This window comes from Symphalangus syndactylus, chromosome 12, assembly GCF_028878055.3.
Source record: "Symphalangus syndactylus isolate Jambi chromosome 12, NHGRI_mSymSyn1-v2.1_pri, whole genome shotgun sequence".
Taxonomy (NCBI): Eukaryota; Metazoa; Chordata; class Mammalia; order Primates; family Hylobatidae; genus Symphalangus; species Symphalangus syndactylus.
Window position 1 is genome coordinate 71,862,698 of NC_072441.2, and position 17,133 is coordinate 71,879,830.

The window sequence follows — 17,133 nt, forward strand, 5'->3', positions numbered from 1 at the left end:
TTTTCCTTTAGTAGTAGCTAGGGACTGTGGTTTGGGGCTGCTTTGGACTATGAGTTGGGGGGTGAGATGAAGAGGCAAGTGGTCTAGCAAAACTTTTCAAGTTGAGATTAGAGTTTCCAGCAGGGTCCCAATTGTCCTTTGAACAATTCTAAAGGCTTCTTCTTATAATTTTTTAATTGATGTATAATTCACATGCCTACAATTTACTGTTTTGAAGTGTGCAATTCTGTGGCTTTTAATATATTCAAAAGGTTGTGCAGCTATTATCACTGTGTAATTCTAGAATATATTCATTGCTCCTGAAAGAAACCCTGACACATTAGCAGGCACTCTACATTCTCCCTCCCTGCTCCACCCAACCCCTGACAACCTCTAATAATCCACTTCCTGTCTCTGTGTGTTTTCCTATTCTGGGATTTTCACTTAAATGGAATTACATAATAAGTGGACTTCATATCTGGCTTGTTTTACTTATCATAATGTTTTCAAGGTGCATCCATGTTGTAGAATGTATCAATACTTCGTTCCTTTTATGGCTGAATAATATTCCATAATACGGATGTAAAACTTTTTATTCATTTACTCATCAGTTGATAAAAATTTGGGTTATCTCTACCTTTCGGTTATTATGAATAATGTTTCTATGAACATTTCTGTATCTGTTTTTGTGTGAATACATGTTTTTAATTTTCTTGGATATATATAGCATTACTACGTCATACAATTCTGTTTAACTTTTGGAAAAACTGGCAAGCTGTTTTCCAAAAAAAGCTGCATAATTTTATACTCCAACTAGCATTGCAGAAGGGTTTCAGTTTCTCTGTGTCCTCACCAATACCTCTTACTTTCTGTCTTTTTAAATCTTAACCATCGTACCTGTGTGAAGCGGTATCACACTGTGATTTTGATTTACATGTCTTTTGTGACTAATGATGTTGAGCATCTTTTCATGTGCTTCTTGACAACTTACGTATCTTCTTTGGAGAGTCTTTTTTAAAAAGTACTATACACTTCCCTAGAGAGATTTGTTTGTTGTTACCAATTCTCTCTAGGTTTCTTCTTTTGCCTTGGAATATCAGGGAAAGTCCCAAGAGTGTTCTGCATGCTTGCTCCTTGATCTCATCTTTACGTGAAGAAGACCACACAGCATAAGCAGCAGCAGATTCAGGGTGGAGCTGAGGGTGGGGAAAGTGGGTGCTGTTCTTGTTTGTGTGATTTGTGAAAACTCCCTGAGTGAGGATAAAAGACACCCAATCTGTTAGTGTCTCTTTCCTTGGGTTCTATGTTGAACACTTTGTCTTTTGATGCCTATTAGAGGGTGAGATGGAAGTGGTGGTCCCAGAAATCACTTTTCTTTGTCTTGGATGAAGGAGAGGACTCAGAGAAGTATTCTATGGAAAGGTTGCTGAGGCATTCATGACCAGAACTGACTCCAGGCACCTCTTCCTTTGTTCACCTTCCTTTCCCCATAGTCTCCTTCCTGCCGTGTCACTGGGAGGCTTCTGAGTGGCTCTCAGGTATCCTCTTAGCAAGGGACAAAGTAAACTCCTTAGGCTTGAGCTTTAGGCTCTCCACCATGTCCCTTAGGGCACCATAGGCAATGAAACAAGCTCAAATATTGGCCAGGAGCAGTGGCTCACACCTGTAATCCTAGCACTTTGGGAGACCAAGGTGGGTGGATCACCTGAGGTCAGGAGTTCAAGACCAACCTGGCCAACATGGGGAAACACCATCTCTACTAAGAACACAAAAATCTAGCCGGGCATGGCGGTGCTCACCTGTAATCTCCGCTACTCCGGAGGCTGAGGCAGGAGAATCACTTGAACCTGGAAGGCGGAGGTTGCAGTGAGCTGAGGTTGTACCATTGCACTCTAGCCTGGGCAACAAAAGCAAAACTCCATCAAGAAGCTCAAATATTATCTATGTGCTTAGCACTGTGTTGGATGTGGGGAAAGGGGTCAGGAATAATGGATTTATTTTTTTGAAAAAACATTTTCAAGCACTTGCCATATGCCAGATTCGGTGCTTCCCTGAAGGAGACCGATTTGGAGAAAAATAACTCCGAACCCAAGTCATCATTTGATGTATCCCATGTGGGTAGCCCCCACATGAAGTAGAGCCCCAGAAGAAATGAGGCAAAAGCAGTGTGCGGTGATGCCCACATAGGTGCGGAGTCACAAGGGAATGGCCAGTGATGCAGCTCCCAACATTGGCTGGAGAAGCTTGGACAGGGAGTCCCCAGCTCAATGAGGGAGAAACATCAGCACCGTGACATACAGGTGGAAACCATGGTTTTGTCTTGAGCTATTGCATATTTTCCTGAACTTCTTATCTCATACATTTTAGGAGGCTATCTTATTCCACATGCTAAAATTATTTATGGAGGCAACAAGTAAATGTAATCCATCGTCATCTGCTAGGAGGGTATAACCATGTTAAATATAATCTTATTATGTTCCCGGCACCTTTTTGATTGCCACTTCCTTTTCTGTCAGTGTCAATTGTTTCTCCATTGCTGGTTTAAGTTTTCTACTCGATAAGCAAAGGTTTTGAATTCATCTTGATTAAAACAGTGAGGCCCCAACTCCATCCTGCCAGCTTCCTTCAAAGTTCATGTATACTCTATATTCAGATCAGCTGCCCAGGGCACAAAGAAAGATGAGCTATGAGCTATGACAACATGAGGACATCAGGCCAGATGCTTCAAGGCATTCAGCTTCCTTCTGGAAATAAATTCACTAAAGAATTTTATTTCTCTGGAATGGTTTAAGTGTGCTTGAGGGAAAAAACAAAAAACAAAAACAAAGAACAGAAAATGAGCAGATATTGCTGAGGTCTCATCCAGCCATTTATATTAAGTTGCACTGTCCAAATTAGACTAGGAGCAATTTATTTAAGCTGGTAGCAAGCTTCCCAATGCTCAGGAATGCCCAGAAATCTGGATTCGTGTAAGATGTCCCATTTAGTAAGTTGGAGGGTAGGTCCATTATGTAGAGAATGTCAAGAAAGGGAAGCATGGGCTACTATTAATATATACGATAGCATTTTCTCATATTTGTGCATCAACCACTCTATCTTCTGCCCTCTTACAAGACTTCCTTCTTCTCTTTCTCCTGTCTCTTTATTCTCCTTCTATATGTATCTATCTCTGTTTCTGTGTGTACCTTTTTCTACTAAATCAGTGTCTTCCCTCCTTTGCCTCTTCCTCTTCCACTTAATTTTTTCTCTCCCATTTTCAAATGAAAGACATGGCTCTGATACTAGTACCTCAAGTATAAAGGTAAAGCCACTTTACCTCTTTGGAAAGTAGTTCTGCATTTGTAAAATAAAATGATCTTAGATTTCCCTCTACTGCTAAAATTCTATGATTCTTTGAAATACCTCATTTGTTCAAATAATCCAAAGTTCTTCTCCAAAAATTTTCTCTAAAAACTTGTGCAAATCGACTATGTCATGATTGACAAGCAGAGTAATAGCTTAATCCCCTTTTCTTTATCTTTGGGGATTTCTTTACCTTGGATATTAGAAAGTCAAACACAATTTTTGACACTTCCTTTTTCCACACTCACAATTTCAGAAGCCTGAGAATATAGTGGTATGCTTCTGCAGCAGCAATTCAGAAATTTTATTAGCATCAAAAGCTAAGGATCTGGGAAAGAGGGATAAAGAGGAGGAGAAAGCCAGAAATCACAATTTTTAAAAAGATTTTTTTTGTGGTATTGAACTCCCAAAGATTATTATATGTAGCTCAGATTGCATGCCCTACTTTCTATTTTCATGTTCCATGTATTTTCATGTTCTTTCCCAGATAGAATATCTAAGAGAGCATCCCTTCCCCCCACAAAGAATGATTTTTATTTTCCATATGGTATATGCTAGCAATCCTGGCAGTTGACCACATTTATGTAAACATGCAGAGATACCTATAAATTATTGGACTTATCCCAGTTTAAGTTTCCAACTATATACTGTAATATTTACAGCTGTTATTACTTTAGCCTCAGAAGATATTTTGGTCCTTTATATGGCTGATTAGTCATTTAGACTGTAGGCTCCATTTATTACATTGTTTGGGGGTGGGGAACTTACAGATACTCACTAGAGGAACCAAGAATCTATATATAAGCCAAGAGTTCTGCAACCTGGTTGAGCTTTTCAAACCTGAGGACTCCAACTCCAAATACCAGCTGACTGTCAGTCACCTAGGGCTACCCTGCACTTTAAGATGACTTCGGGAGAACCTGGGCACTTCCCCAGAGTATTTACATTGGTAGTGAGAGGCCAAGAGAACTAATAGCCTCACTTTTAGGAATCTGGACCTTATCCAAAAGATCTGAGACTGGTGGTGGGGTGGGGAGGAGACCCTAGTGGACCTTAATAATATTGCTGCAGGAATCTTGGCAGTAAAGACTAAACTGGGCTTTCTCAATTTCCCCCCACCCATCTCCACTGCAAGTCTCATTGCTCAGCCCAGGCTGAGCGCAGTTCCCTTGAAGGTCCAAAAGGCTGGGAATCCGGGTCTCTATTCTGATGCCAACTTCTGGGTCAACCTGCAGGGGGTGCTCTAAAACAGCAGCTGCCTCCCTGGGCTCTTTTACTACAGTACTTGGAAGGATTATTTTACTATTATTATTTATAATTAACCATGCAGTTTATTCACATAGCATCTTAAGATTTAGACAACTTTTCTTCTCCTAAGTGTCTTTTTTTTTTTTTTTTTTTTTTTCTTGAGACGGAGTCTTTGCTCTTTCACCCAGGCTGGAGTGCAGTGGCGCAATCTCGGCTCACTGCAAGCTCCGCCTCCCGGGTTCACGCCATTCTCCTGCCTCAGCCTCTCCGAGTAGCTGGGACTACAGGCGCCCGCCACCACGCCCGGCTAATTTTTTGTATTTTTTAGTAGAGACGGGGTTTCACCGTGGTCTCGATCTCCTGACCTTGTGATCCGCCCGCCTCGGCCTCCCAAAGTGCTGGGATTACAAGCGTGAGCCACCGCGCCCGGCCTCCTAAGTGTCTTTTTATATTTTTTATTTAAGCCTCATAGTCACCAAATAAGGTAGCCTGTATAGAGAGGTGAAGTGACTTTACAGAGTTTAGGTGGGAATCAGTGGTAGAGACTGAACTAGAAGCCAAGCATCTTGATTTCTAGACCTGTGCTCTTTCTACAAGAGTTCTTACAATGAAGATAATAACAAACAGAAAACACTTCTGCTATTCCTTTTATTTTCATTCTCCTCTTTTAAACTTTGACATGCTTTATTTATGTCAGTTCTCCTGAGATCAGTTTTCATGAAACCCTAGTACTTTACTGGCTGTCCTCCATGCTCAAACAATGTTGAGTAGAATCTCCAGTCTTGTTCTGATTTACTCAGCAGATGGAGTGTTATTATCAATATTTCTTCAGCGTTTGAGGGGGTATTTTTGGATGATAAAGTTAGTTTCCATTTATCATCATTTTATCCCCAGTGCTGGCTTGGGAAGCTTTGATTTTTGTTGTATGAATGTGAACTATGAGACTGCATTCAACTTGTTCTGTTTTCCAAGCCAGAAGAATGGAGAACAGAGTGCAAACACATATGGTGGGCTTTGGCAACTTAATGGACATTTTCACTTAAAGGGAAAACCGATATTCCATCAGATCGTTATCTTTACCTCTGTAGAGCTGGAGGAGGTCATAGAAAACATTTAGTAATTCCAGTTCAAGGCTTTTGTTTTCACTAATGCAGAAAATAAGATTCAGATAAGTTAGGAGATTGTCTGAGATCATGCATCTACCTGGTAGCAGTGCTAGAACTAGACATCAGGTCATTTGTACCAGGTCTGAGGCATGGGGTCTGAGACACTGTCTGGGTAACCACAGGGCTTTGCACAGACTAGGGCTGGATACACTTGGAGAACACTCAGGGGACTTCCATGTGATTAATTCAGTTCGACTTAACAAACACTGAATGGGGCCACCACAGGGAAAACCTCGCAGGGCATTGTGTGGAGCCCCACCTGCCCCTAAAGGCTGACTGGGTATGGCTGGGCAACAGTGTTTTTTCCTCAGTTCTGCTCTGAGGGGCACAAGGATCAGGCTTCCTGGGATGTTGCTATGTCTGCACTGGAAAAGCCTCTCTTAGGACCAAAGTCTTGATCTGGATGAATGAGGCTTAAGCTTTTCCTTTATTTCCTGTGGTAACTAAAAGAAAGGCCATGAAGAGGCTTTCCTACCAAATCAGAGGAAGACGACAGACTAAGGAGAAGGAGCACACTATGACTGTGGAAGTCACAGAGTTCTTAAACCCAATGAGAAGCCCTGTTGTTATTAAGAGTGGCCTTACCACAGCTGTGGCTTAGAAATGGGAAAGAAGGGAGGTGAGAGAGACCCACATGTGGGTGTGTGTGAGTGTGTGTTGATCTGACTGCAGGCATGTGCTTTGGAGACTGAGCCCCACTGATACCAGGAAGGCAGGAATCCCTGCTGTCCAGCTGACAAGAGTGAGTCTCTGCCGGCCTCCTCCTTCCTCTCTCAGAGGCAGCAATCATGGTGGGGGAGAAGGCAAAATTGCTAAGAATAGCCACAGTCTTTGAGACTTGCTCTTTTCAAGGAATCAATAGAATTAGAAATGAGACATTAGCTCTAATCAGTCACATATGTTTGGGTTCTTAGCCCCTAGGAAAAGAATTTCTAGCTGTGGCTCCTCGCCACAGCTAGTGGAGAAAATGCAACCTGGCAACGTGCAAAGCACATCTATACCTGTGGATTTGAGTGGGCCCCCTTCTGTCCTCTGGAAGGCTCAGGGACAAAAGCACCCCTTCTCACATGCTGTCAGTCTGACACCTGGTCTGATTGGAAGTAGTCAGACTTCTGAGTAAGCATCCCCGATGTGGCTTTTCAACAAGTGTAGAAAATTTCAGCGCACACATAACCCCAGGCAGAGCCAAGAATTGGAGGCTGGAAGAGATCCCCCTCGCCGAGCCCCCGCGGTCCTTTGTCTTATTTGCTTATGTTTCCGAGACGTGGAGGTGTTTGGAGAATTAGGTGCATAGTGGGAGAATGTTTTTGTTTTTGTTTTGTTTTACTTTTTATTCTATAAAAATGTAAACCTACCAATACGTTGTGAGAATAGCCAAATGAGCCCCCATGTCCGCTTCATGTACGTTCACTATTGGTCAGCAGGTTTTCACTGCAAACATAGGTTTCTCAGTATGGTTTCCTGACCACCTACATCACCCTCAGGCCTCTTATATAGGATCTCAGGGCAGCCAGGGCTACTGTACTTTGAGCAATTCCCCAGGTAATGTTTGTGTGCTGATAACTATGAACTACCCTTTTGTAAGCCTCACACTGAGTCAGGTGTCTGTGAATTTGCCTCTTAGTTCTTTGTGTTACCAACTCCACAAGCTCCAATGAGTCACCAGAATATTGTGCTAATTGGTGTCGTCTCTTTAGGTCCTGCCTTACACTTCCAGAAAAATAAACAAGGAAAATCAGCTCCTTTCTTTTTCTAAAATAGCACTCTTCTACTGAGCAACTATGAATGGCCCTTATTCAAATTCCATAGACCTGCAATGAAAATAAAATATCATATTCAGATTTTTGCCAACTTTTAAATACTATAATTTATGATTCACCTTGAAAGTTGGTTTCCCTTGAAAGTTGTTTTTTATAGATCTGGGCTTGTACTTAACTAGAAATGTCATCTGTGAATTATTTGTGTATAGGTAATGAGTGTGAATACATACACACACACAAAGCACTAGTAGAGCTTTTAAATGTCAAAATTTAAGTATTGTAAAGGAGCAAAGAACAAAATCAAATTCGTGGAGAGATTCTAACTCCAAAGTCTAATCTACAGTTGTTTATATTTTGTGGTCTGTAGCATGTCATTTAAAAGGAAAGAGTTAAGGAAACAGGGGAGGGTGAGGTGGGAAAGGACAGGGATTGGTGTTAGGAGTGTATAGTATATGAGCTGTTGGCACATTAAAATTATAGTCAAGCAGAAAAGTCACAGCGAGATAAGAGATGGGAGCCCATCCTCATATGCACCTTCAGATACTCACTAAACATCTCTCATACACGTTTGATTCCTCACACCATACAGTACACTTTTCACCAAGCAGGTGCTCAGCAGTTGAATGTTCATATGAATGCCATTCCTCAGCTTCTTCTGAAGGTGCCACTGACACAATTTTAGGGCTTACAGAGGGCCGGCCTGAAGACCTGGGATTCTGCCCTAGGGACCCACATTTTGGTGTCCACTGTGGCTTCCACTGCTCACAACCACCATGTTGCACAACTTCAGGAACCACATGCACTTACATAGAAGACAGTGTGAATGGAGACCTCAGACTTGGCACCTGGCAGCTCTAACTGTGCCCTGGACACCTTCTGGGAGAACTGCTGTGGTCAGTATGAGTGTGCCTCCCAGGGCTAGCCGATTGGATTTGTGTGGTTCATATTTGCCCTCCTATTGTTCATTCATTCACAAATGCTATTCTTCTAGTTTATGCTGCGTGTCCAGGGAATGGGCTCTCCTCCTCTCACCTTTTATCCTTGACATGTCTAACCTTGTTCTATAAGTATAACAAACACCGAGAGTGTCTGGGATGCTTAAAGTTGAAGACATCCCCTTTATTGGGGTTCTAATGGAAAGCCTTAGAGTTATGGCTCTTGTAGAAATGCAGAATAAGTATTATATTTGGGGCACACACTTTTTCAATTATGGGCAGCTCAAACCCACTATTGCTCCCCATCCATCTCAATCTGAAGGCGGGTGGGGCAGCTGCTCCTAAACATCTTTGCACACTTAATCTCAAACCTCACTCATGCAGCTTCTAAATTTTTAAAAATTAAACCTAAGCTTTACAAAGTATACACTCTGATTTATATGAGTTTTGGCAAATAGGCGCACCAAATAAAAACCTTCGTAGTTGGAAATGACAGTGTTGGGGGAATAAGGGCTGGAGAATGATATCAGAGTACCTTTTTTTTTTCTTTTTTAGAGACAGAGTCTCACTCTGTTGCCCAGGCTGGAGTGCAGTGGCGCGATCTCGGCTCACTGCGACCTCCACATTCCGGGTTGAAGCAATTCTTCTGCCTCAGCCCCCTGAGTAGCTGGGACTATAGGCACATGCCACCACGCCTGGCTAATTTCTTTGGTATTTTAGTAGAGACGGGTTTTCACGGTGTTACCCAAGCTGGTCTCGAACTCCTGAGCTCAGGCAGTCAGCCCGCCTCGGCCTCCCAAAGTGCTAGGATTACAGGCGTAAGCCACTGTACCCGGCCGGTACCCTGTTTTGATGAGCCAGTGGCAGCTCCTGGAACTCAGTTAAAAGACTCTAAACTTGGTGTTGTATTAAAGTTGGTATGTTTTCCCATCCTTAAATTTATTTTTGAGCCCTGCTTTCGATGAGGAAAGCTCTAGAAAGTCCAGTCTCAGAGGAAATGGTACCAAGCTAAGCAGAGATTCTGTTGTAGGAGCTGGAGGTATAAAGTAGGGGGTGGAATTATTTCTGGCTCAGTTCATCTTCTGGAAAGTTACCATATTGCCCAATGTCTGGGGCCCAAAGATGCCGGTGAATTCAGACTTGATTGAAGGCACTGCTATCCAAGAAGCTCTGACATAATGAATCAATATGGCAGCAATCAGTATAGGATAGCAACACATATTTAGGCCTGGCACAAGTTTATTGTTCTGAGTTACTATGTGGTTGTAAGCATTTCCCTGCAGTGAGTTAGCCTTGGTCTTGACCTGAATCTTCAGCAAACTTAAGCTTGTCCCATAAAAGCACTGAAAGCTGAAGCCTTTTTACTGACAGTGCCCTCCTTCCTTGCCATGAGAGGGGGACTGACAGGAGTAGCCAGGCTGGCTAAGTCAGCTGGGGCTCAGAGCAGAGTGCCAGCTCAAAAGAGAAATATTTAATAAAAAATGGAGGCAGAAGCCCAGTTATACAAATTAGGCTGTCTGATGGAGACAGGGATAGCTCTGGCTTTTTATTTTAAAAAAATATATATTTCCTAAGTGCTCATTTTAAACCCTCCTCTGTTTTAATGGAAGGTGCTGCTCCTTTGACATATGTCCTTTAAAGTAAGAGTACCTCCTTCTCAGATACCTGCAGAGCCCAGCCCTACCCAGTTCTGAAGCCAGTCTGACACAGACCAATGTTTTTTCAGGGGCTCAGGCCTTTATCTCACAGGTCTGCAACCTGTTCTGTTGCTACAGGCACCATATCTAGTGCTGTAGTAGACACTAGGAGACAAGGGCGAAAAGGCTTTCATTCCTGACACAGCCTGCATATTTGCTCTAATCTGAAGTGGTGTGAACACACTGCCAAGGAAGCCCAGAGGAGGGAAGGAATAAAGCTGCCTTGAAGGACAAAGAGGAAGGCTTTGCAGAGGAGGCAACGATTGAATGGGACCTTGAAAGCTTCACAGGACTTCACTGAACTAGAGGATGGAGAAGGACACTCTTAGGATAGGAAAAGTTGAAAAATCCCGAAGAGGCATGTTAGACTATGAAGTGTTTGGACAATGGGCTACACAAGGTTGAAAAGGGAGGTTGGAATCAACTGTTGAAGAGCTTTTAGTAGTCATGGTAAAGTGTCTGGATTTTATCTCAATGCAGTGAGGGAAGGGGGTGAAGAATCACATAATAAAATAGGCAATCTGCTCCTGAAATAACCAATACAGAATTTAATTATCTTCTGGTGGGTGTGCTGAAAAGCATAATGAATTTTAGAGTCAAAGGGCCTGGATTTGAATCCCGCATCAGTTAATTACAAACCATGTGATCTTGACCAATTTTTTAACAGTAAAAAGAGGCTACTAAGTGTATCAGTCTCACAGGGTTGTAGGGAGAATGAAAAGAGAACACAAAGAAAGTGAAAATCACCTATGGCCGGGCCCAGTTGCTCACACCTGTAATCCCAGAACTTTGGGAGGCTGAGGCAGGTGGATTACTTGAGGTCAGGAGTTTGAGACCAGCCTGGCCAACATGGAGAAACATTGGCTCTACTAAAAATACAAAAAACAGCTGGGTGTTGTGGTGCACGCCTGTAATCCCAGCTACTTGGGAGGCTGACGCAGGAGAATGGCTTGAACTCAGGAGGTGGAGGTTGCAGTGAGCCAAGATCACACTACTGCATTCCAGCCTGGGTAACAGAGTGAGGCTCCACCTCAAAAAAAAAAAAAAAAAAAGAAAGAAAGAAAAGAAAGAAAACACCTTTTATGCTGTACAGCATTAAGCAAATGTTAGTCACCCATATTGTTATTTGGTGCCAAAAAGAGAGATGTTGGAGTAGTATCTATTTGTTTAATATCCTTCCTTTTTGTTATAGAGAATTCTTGGTTTTTCAGCAGTCCAAATGTTAATGTGGTACGTTCCTTCCACGTGTCATGAAAACCCTTATTAGATGTATTACTTATAAATTTAGCATATAGCCTAGCATACACAAGAACTAAAGAAAACTAGCATTGTTTTTAGTACTTTCCTGTGCCGAACAGTTGGCAAACATCATCTTATTTAATCTTCACTATAACACTCTGAGGCTGTTATTGTTCCCATTCTACAGATTAAGAAATTAAAATGGAAAGTTGATTAACTTGTCCAGAAGAATTAGCAAGTGGTAAAACTTAGATCTGAATGCCATGTCTACATGGCCTCTAATACCTAAGCTTTGTTCCGCCACACTGCACTAGAAAGAACACATAGTTGGTGCTCACAGTAAGCAGCCCACATCTTTTTTCCCTGGTAACTGCCCCAAATTCTTGCCCTTGATGAAAGGCATCCTGAGATGGCCATGCTTATAAAACACAACTCCATGGCCACAGCAGACTGGACTGCTCCTGATCCAACCTGGACTAATCACATTCCCCTTTCTGAAATTTGGGACACTCAGCATTTGAGCTAATCATCTATGGGAATCAGGCTGAAAGGACTAGCAGAATTAGGACCTGAACCCACAGTATGGCAAGCCAAATTTAGATGCAGGCTGGAGAATGGGGGAACAGAATCCATAAGTCAAGAGAAGACCAGGATGTCCTGAGAGGAGGATGGAGCTTCACAAACAGGATCAGAGATGGGGAACCCTGTATTCCGAGATGGAGTGATGGGTGAAGGTTTGTCTCAGCTCCCTGTGGCCTTCCAGTTCCCCAGCTCCAATTCACATGAGATCTTGATACCTTTACAACAATCTCTATTTTTATTTAAACTAGTTGGCCCTACAATCAAAGAGCCTTGACTAAAACAGCTCACAGTAAATACTTGCTGAATGATTGGCTGATGAGTATATCTTTTTTACTTCTCTAGGTGTCTGTCTTCATCCTAAGGAGTCAACTGCTATACCTTAATGATTTCAATGTAATTGTTTGGTCTGTAAGTCATTCTTGCCACTGTGGTTCTGGGGCCATTGTTCTGCAACGATGAATAAACAATGTTTTAGAAATCACTCATCCAAGAAAGGTGACAAGATACTGGAATAGAGGTATTTGAAAAATATTCATGGGAATTTTAGAGGATTGTAGATGGTCTGAATACCTGTGAAGACATCATCTAATGTATCTAAAAACCACATAATGCTTCATCTCAATGTATTTTAAGAATTAATTTTGTTATAAGCTAGAATTTTTCGTTTTGGTTTTAATAATAACATCAAAAGTTTTTTTAACATAAATTAGAAAGGGCATACATGAGAAGTAAAGAAAAATTCTTCTCGGGATTAGCCAAAAATTAGTGAAAGATTACATATTTCCTTAGATGAAAAATCCTACAGGCAAACTTTTAATGTCAGGGAGAGGAATGCTTTATTACCTAATAATGTAGATGAAAAGAATAGTTAAGCATTCTTTTTTAAAGCAGTATACAGAAATGAGGGAAAGGCTAAGAGGTTAACTCATTTCTATTTTGAACTCTATTTTTTTAAAACCCTTGTTCCAAATTTTACTTACTGTCTTTTAAATGTCATCCTACTAGAGTGTAAGTCTTTAGTTTTAGTTGCTTAATAAAAATTCAATTTTTGTGACAAAAGGCATACCATTCAGAAAGTGTACTATATTTTTTTCTGACTCAGTTACCCAGACCCAAGGGGATGCAGAGAGTGTGGAAATCATGGCTGCCGCCCAGGCAGCAGCTTCCAAGGTCAGTGCCTGGGCAAAAAAGAAGCATCACCTTTGGAATATGAGTCATGTTGATATGTAACAATTAAACAATGGCAGGCATCACAATGCTGCTTTCCAATGCACCAAATTCATTTCCAATGTGAACTTTTAGTATGTGGAACACCTGCCAGCTGTGGAGAAATGGAAAATGCACTGAATTAGGGTCAGAGGGCTAGGTTGCCATCTGTCACTTTTACTTATGTGCTGTGTGGGCTTGGGCAAACCATTCAACTTTGGGGGGCTCAATTTTCTCATTTTCTCATTGGTAAAACAGTGATGGTAGGAGTGAGGTCCTTGGAAAGTCTTCAGTTTCTAGGATTGTGGGATTGAATCTTCTCAAGAGGTTGTGGATACTTCCTAGAGCAAAACAAGCACTCCAGACATGCTGGCTCCTTCCTTCATTTCTTCGGCAGTACTGAGCACTGACAAGGCTACAGTAAAGCTGGCTCTGCCAACCAAGAATAGCATGATCTGTGACGTCTGCCTACTACACCCTGGCCCAGCCACTCAGTGTTCCTGCTGCTTGGTGGGTGGAAGAAGACATGAGCCGGTGATGCTACCTGAGCAGATGGAAACCTTGTCTCTTAAGACTTCAAGCACTCGGGGAGCAACTAACTCTTTTCCATATTTAGATTTCAAAATAAAATCCCTAAACTGGATAGCAATCTAATTTAAAACTAGAATGACCAAGTGGTTCCATTGATCAGAGTCTGAGAAATAGAAAAAGCAGCTCCACCAGAAATATTTAGAAAAGGAGGCTCTGAGCTGAGGGTGGGCCTGGTTTGGGAGGCATCAGCATGAGGAACTGGAAGTGGACAAGGACAAGGACGAGGATACATTAACATTTATTCATCAATGGCCAATGGCTTTGTAAGAGAGGATTCCCCACTTGAGATCAATAAGCAATCCTCAGCTGATATTCCTTAAAGCATATGAAAGTGTGGAAGCAATCATACTGTGGGGAAGTTTCCATGGGGCTCCAAGCATGCTTAGGTGAAAGAATGAAAGCTACCCCAGAGAGCTCAAGAGAGAGCAAGAGAAACAGCTGTGAGCATCTCTGGAAGAAAGAAATGTATAATATATGCACATGGGGTGGGAAAGAGAGCAAAGGAGTGGGGAAAACCGCAGGAAACAGCATATTTCCATTCATTTCACTTTTAAAAACATAATTGTTTAAAAAAATTCAGGGACTGGTTCATACTATATGAGAATTTGCTTTTTTAAAAATGAGCAAACAAATCAGGCTTTAACTTAAAAATTACAATAATGCCACCTTTACTATTCACTATCTCATCAATGTGGGCTTGACAGTACATACTAGAATGACAAGGTTTAATATTTTAGTAGACAGTAGCTTTTAATGCTATACACACTGAATTTAACTTGCACTTAGCTTGAAATTGGATGAAATTGGACAGACTGATTCAAAGATGGAAATTAGGTCTATACTGCTTCTTCTTTAGGGTAGATTAAAGGATTATTGGTCTGTAAAGCAATCAAGATGATAGGAATATGTGTTGAAAAACTAAATTAAAAGCAAGATGGAAAAGGGGGAGGTAGCTGCCACCTAGTGTGCTGTACCTCAACTTAATCTTTCTGAGTCTTGGTTTCCTCATCTGCAAAATGATTATAATACCACCCATCTCATAGGCTTGTTGTGAAGATAAGGTTACACAAGGACTTAGAACAGCTCAGTAGATACTGAGTAAATAAATGGTCTACTTTCTCTGGCAGACCCCTCTGCCCAGATCCACAGTCACCACAGTGTTCCTGGCAATCATTTGTTGGCTGCCATGTAGAAATACATGACATGTCATCTAAGGCAAATAAGGTATTGTAGAAATACATGACATGTCATGTATTGTCATCTAAGGCAAATAGGGTATTGGTGACTGGATCTAAGTTTTCCCTTTTTCCAACCGTGAGGGATGGGAGTTAAGTTAGGAAAATGGATATTTTGTCTTTCTTGCTGTGTCAGAGACTTGTTGGTTAGGAGTAGGAGATGACGGCTATTTTGATGTCTCTGTTAATCATAGACTAGATGGTTACCAGGCAGCTGAAGTATTTTCTGGCATGGCTGACTTACTGCTGCCTTATAGGGAGATAGCTTTACAGTGGTTCCCAAAGGAAACTCAACAGTAAGTGTCCACTCCTCTGGGATACTATGCTAGGCACTTTCAAGTGCAACATCTCATTTGCCCTTCAGATTTGCCATGGTAATATCTCCACTTTAAGGAAGAAAAGACTTAACTAAGAAGGAATGAATTGTTTGCCTGCATACTTATTTTATTCAGTATCTATACTGAGACTAGAGGTAACATTGAGCCTGAGTTCCTTGTGAGCTGGTAGAAGATGAATGAAATAAGAAAGAGTAAGGACCAAGCTTGTCAACACTGATTTCAAGTCTCCATTGCTTCTGCTGTGTACATCTCTGCAATGTTCTCAAGGCACCTCTGGAGTTGTCCAGCACACAGAGAATCTCTCCAGCCATCCACAGCACCCCTCAAAGCCTAAGCTCAGGAAGTAAGCCACAGCCCACTCTGCATGCCAGTGCAGACCCCTACCCATGGAAGGACCTGTTTCAGAACTCACTTTATTTCATCAATGAGCTTCATTTCTCTTACAAGCAAACATGTCTAGGTCGGCCATGAGTGATTCTCTAGGGAAAGCTGAGTTACGGGATGATTCACAAGTTTCTCATATATATATATGATATATATGATATGTTATATGTATATATGAGATATATATATAAAATCTCACTTAATTCGCTTAATTCTTGCAACCACCCTATGAAGTAAACATTATTACTCTCTACAGACAAAAAAGTTCAAGGTGGTTAAGAGGTTTGCTGAAGGTCACAAGAAGTGGCAAAGCAGTAATGCACAATGGTGTCTAATACTGAAGTATATGGTCTTTCCACCTCACCATAGGATCTCTCAAATAATTAATACTTACACTAAAATGGGGCATCAAACCTGGACTCTGGGATTTAAAGTCTGCTGCTTTCCTAAATGAAATTCTTCCTCTATAAAGTTAACTTTATCCGTTCATCCCCAAACCAAGATAAATTCATGGATCAGAGATTGGAAGAGTGATTGTTCCTTGTAAGGCATGTCTTAAATTTATGATCCTAGTAACTGGGGACCTCCTGCTGGATTAGCCTTGCATCTTTCCTCACCTCCATCATAGAGGCTAACAAGACTGTTGATTCTTTCTTTCTAATGTTTCCTGTGTTCACTCCTGTCTATCCAGTCCCACTGTCACCACTCTCCTACATTATTTCAATAGTCTCCTAATTTCTTGCCTCCAAACTTTCCTTGTCTTTTCCCATTCTAAATCCTGCTGCTAGATAATCTTCTCAAAACATCATTTTGCAATGTCAGCTCTCATTCAGAAACACTCCATTGACACCATGCAGCCATTTAGGCTGATAATGGAAAATAACAGTTAATGACATGATATGGAAAAAATGTTCAGAGTATGTTATTAAGTGAAAAGAAAACAGATTACATAATACATAGAATGTTAATATTGGTGATCTGGGCCAGGTGCAGTGGCTCACACTTGTAATCCCATCACTTTGGGAGGCTGAGGCGGGCTGATCACCTGAGGTCAGGAGTTCGAGGCCAGCCTGGCCAACATGGTGAAACCCCATCTCTATTAAAAATACAAAATTAGCTGGGCATGGTGGTGTGAAGTAATCTCAGCTACTTGGGGGGCTGAGGCAGGAGAATCAGTTGAACCCAGGAGGCAGAGGTTGCAGTGAGCTGAGATCATGCCATGGCACTCCAGCCTGGGTGACAGAGCAAGACTCTGCCTCAAAAAAAAAAAAAAAAGTGGTGATCTGTGTGTGGCAGAATTATGGATGATTTTATCTTTTGCTTATCTGTATTTCTTAAAATTTTTTGTAGTAAGTATTATTCTTGTAATAAGATAAAAAAGCTACTATAAAAATAAGAAAAATACACTCAGTAGTGAAAAATAAAACAATA

At 41.5% G+C, this 17,133-nt stretch overlaps 1 long non-coding RNA gene across 3 annotated transcripts in view; it reads left to right on the forward strand.

The window, feature by feature from the left end:
• The window catches only part of LOC134733871 (uncharacterized), an 88,272-nt gene extending 75,839 nt beyond the window's left edge, over positions 1 to 12,433 (forward strand). For 2 of the 3 annotated variants that reach the window (XR_010117400.1, XR_010117399.1), the window contains one exon: positions 12,291 to 12,433. This is a non-coding gene — a long non-coding RNA (uncharacterized lncRNA). Of the gene's footprint in view, positions 1 to 8,177; positions 8,389 to 12,290 lie in introns of all 3 variants that reach the window. The other variant, XR_010117401.1, reaches the window with a different exon arrangement.
• Positions 12,434 to 17,133: the final 4,700 nt, after the last annotated feature.